Consider the following 4,124-nt stretch of genomic DNA (forward strand, 5'->3'; position numbering starts at 1 on the left):
GGGCAGCAGTGTCAGGGGAGACATGACTGAGAAGGGACAGTCACAGAAGAAACAATGAAATACCACAGTGAGAGGGAGGAAGAAGAGCAGTCCAAGAAAAAAGCAGCACGATCAAGGGCAAATGGATGTGAATGTCCACAGTATGTTGGGGAGTATCTCATGGGGACAGATTGTAGCACTGGAGGGAAGGTGGGCTATGGAAGTTGGAGCCCAAACCTTGAAGGCCCTAAGGACATAGAAGGTCAATCGGAAGACAACAGGAGACAAGTGGATGTTTCTGAAAGAGGTAGTGATCAGATCCACTCTGCATTTTAGAAAGTTAATTCTACCATCACATGAGAGAGTAGATCGTAAAGATATGTGACTGGAGCCAGGAGGCCCAATCAGGAAACTAAGTTGATGGCTAGGCCAGTGGCTTTCAATTACCATCCAATGAATGAATGAATAATGGCGGGGGGTGGGGGGGGCAGTGGGGATCCAGCCCTCCCCTCTGCTCCAACTAAAGCAAGTCTTTTTTATTTATAATCTGGACTTCTGTATAGATTTTGTTTGAAGAAAGTATTCTGTGACTTTAAAGAAGTCTGACAACCATGCTTTTGCAGGAGGGGAGATGGGCCTGGGTTAAGTCACCACCCAAGAGAGCAGAAGGGCAGAAAGCAGTTTAAGAGAGATTTCCAGGAGCACAGAGAAGAGGTGGTAACCAACAGGAGTATGGGTTTATTTGGGGTTGATTTTTACTTTCAAGAACAAAATAACACAAACAAGAGTGTTAAATAAGGTCTACCTAAATCTATCTCAAAATGTGTATTTTTAATGTAAATTTGTATTTAAACGTTTGGTTTAAAGATCATATTGCTAGGTAGATTCAGTGTTTCCCTGTGAATTTGTCTTTAGTTTTGATTTGCTTAGTCAACACCCCTCATCCCCTCACCACTACTTATGAGTATTATATATTTCTAATTAGTCCCAGGTAATAAAGTTTAAAAGAAGTAGTAGTCTTGGCTCACCCAGAATCTGTCTTGTAAACCTTTAAAGAAAGTTAATAATCCCAATCAGTTTCTCCTCTGGGACATTTAATTCATATTTGCCTCCATACACCAATAGCAAAAAAGAAAGAAAAAAAGACTAGTTTGTTCTTTTGTTTGTTTGTTTTTGTTTTTTATTAAATCTTAGGTGTGTACATTAATGCAATCATGGGCCAAAATGTGCTGGGTTTACATACAATTTGAAATGCTTTCATCAAACTGGTCAACATAGCCTTCACGGCATTTTCTTAGTTATTGTGTTAAGACATTTATATTCTACACCTAGGAAATTTCACATGTACTATTGTAAGATGCACCGTAGGTGTGGTCCCACCAATTACTCTCTCCACCCATCCTCCCCCCTCCCCTCCCCTCCCTCCCCTTCCCCCTTCTTCTTGGGCTATAATTGGGCTATAGCTTTCATAAGAAAGCTATAAATTGGCTTCATAGTAAGACGAAAAGACTAGTTTTATAGTCTAAATGTTTGTGTCATGTTCAAATTCCTCTCTTGAAATTTTAACCCCCAGTGTGATAGTATCAGGAGACTGAATCTTTGGAAGGCAATTATTATCTGTCACTAGGGTGAAGCCCTCATGAATGGGACTAGTGTCCTTACAAAAAGGATGCCAGAGAGATCCCTCCTGCTTCAGCACGTGAAAATACAACAAGAATACGGGTATCTATATACTGAGAAGTGGGTCCTAACCAGAAACCAGATCTGACAGCCCCTTGATCTTCCCAACCTTCAGAACCGGAGGAAATGAATTTCTGTTCTTTGAGCCACCTGGTCTATGGTATTCTGTCATAGCAACTCAAACCAAGCCAATGGGGGTCCCCCAACACCCATCTGTTTCCTCCCTTCCCCTTTAGTTCATCCTTCCCAGAGCCCTGGGGAATGAATACTAAAGCAAAAATCTTACTCCTAACTTGCCTGGAAAATGAGGAGGTGTTGAGCAGTGGTTCTCAGAATTGGAATTCCCAAAATCTTGAAATGCACTTCTGGGGACCAACCACATAGGATTGCTATTATGTTACTTTTCTAAGAAAGAACATTAAGAGAGCAAGTATCATTTACTATAATCATTTCCAAAAAGACAATTCACACTAAAAAGCAAGGAAATCATCTCTAGAACAAGGGGTGGTTCTTTAAATTGAATATACTTTGCTTTGTGAAAAACTTTCTTTACTAGACTTACCTGTTGTATTTCGTTTTAGACCAGGGGGACCACCACCAGTGAGATCACTGCCAGTGACCAGCACAAACCAAGGGCTAGGTTTGAGAGGCAGTGGTATAGAGCTTTATCAAGATCCCGCACACTGGGGGGGAGTTTCTGCTCCTTCCCCTGACCCCAAAAGCCTGGAGTCCGGGCAACTGTTAGAGAACTTGTTACCTCTTGAAGAAGAGAGAAATCTGTGGCCTCCTTCTGAGCTGGAGCCTGGAATTTGTTTTTCTAGGAATGAAACAGCCCCAACTGGTGGCTTGTTGCAGTTGGAATATTAGGAATAATCAAATATTCCAGGCAAAATTATAGATTAAATAAGCTTCTCTAAACTGACCCCTGGGAACTTAACCACCATTTATACCATTGTTTCTATCTGGAAGTCTAATGTGGTTTCCAAGCAAATGACTTGGAGATGAGTTGTGAGCACAACCTGATCAGAAATTGGAGACAGCTTGTTGGCCCTCTGGTCCCTTTGGATTCAACATGCAGAATCCTCATTCCTAATTCCCACCTGCATATATTGATTGGCATTTAAATGACCCCTTTTCATTAATGAGCTTCAAGAATTTTCTGAAAACTCTTGGGAATTTTCTGATGCTTTTGCCAGTTCTGGGACATCTGCCTACAAGGTGGTAATGGCTCTGCTGGGAGTTGGGACACCTGGGTTCTGGTTCTGAAGCTGCCATATTTTAGCTTAAGCCTTTCGGTGAGCATGAGTGTGAACTGATGAGCTGTACCTCCGAGGTCCTTCCCTTGCCATCATTCTATGATTTATGATATTGTGGTGAGTAGATCATAGATGGTGACAGGATCTTTCCATAGCCTCCCTTTTCTGGTCTAAATGCAGTGAGAATAGTCCAACCACTTTATTAGGATGTCTTTATTTTTATGACTTTTCCACCAAATGCATTGCTTTCTTTAGTTGGCCAGGATTTTGGGGACACAGATTTGGCTATTATGTCCGTAAATGCTTTTGACAACAGGCAACAGAGGATGTGGGAGCCAGAAACTTTGTAAGTTCCATAACTTACAGTTCCTGCTGGGATTTTGATTTGATGGACCTGTCTCACCTTAATAAATTATGGAAGCATCTCTTTCCCCTGAATCTTTCCTTGTGTCTTTGTTCCAAAACAGGCCAAAGAATGTGCTCTAGAAATTGGTCATCTCTCTGTCTTGACGCTGAGAGATTGCCGGGTGTCACCCTGAAAAGGAGACCTCTCTATTAGATGCTTCTGTGATTCCAAGCTCACTGTGAGCTGTGCCTTTGACTTGGCAAAGGAATTCATCGTTTTAAAAGCTATTTCTAGCCCAGCACAGCTGTTCACAGCTTAAGATCAGTAAATGCTGTCATTTTGCAGACTCAGTCCTAATACCCCCAGAGAAATTATGGTGACCCAAGTGTGCAACTTTGATGAGCAAACAGAGTGACCACTTGTCCAAGGTCTGCCATGGGACATCTAATTATACTCTGTCCTCTCTCATCAGGTGTGATGTAGGCTCTTAAAAGCAAAAACCCAAGAAGTTTTTATTTATTTATTTTTTGCAGTTTTTGGCTGGGGCTGGGTTTGAACCTGCCACCTCCGGCATATGGGGCTGGTGCCCCAAACCTTTGAGCCACAGGCGCCACTCACAAGAAATTGTTTTTAGAGACAGAGTCTCACTTTGTCACCCCCAGTAAAGTGCCATGGCATCACAGCTCGCAGCAACCTCCAACTCCTGGACTTTGGCAATTCTTGCCTCAGCCACCCGAGTAGCTGGGACTACAGGCGCCTGCCACAACACCCCGCTATTTTTGTTGTTGCAGTTTGGCCAGGGGCAGGTTTGAACCCACCATCCTTGGTATATGCGGCTGGCACCCTACTCACTGAGCCACAGG

The sequence above is a fragment of the Otolemur garnettii genome, unplaced genomic scaffold (genome assembly GCF_000181295.1).
Source record: "Otolemur garnettii isolate 467f Iridium unplaced genomic scaffold, OtoGar3 scaffold00017, whole genome shotgun sequence".
NCBI lineage: Eukaryota > Metazoa > Chordata > Mammalia > Primates > Galagidae > Otolemur > Otolemur garnettii.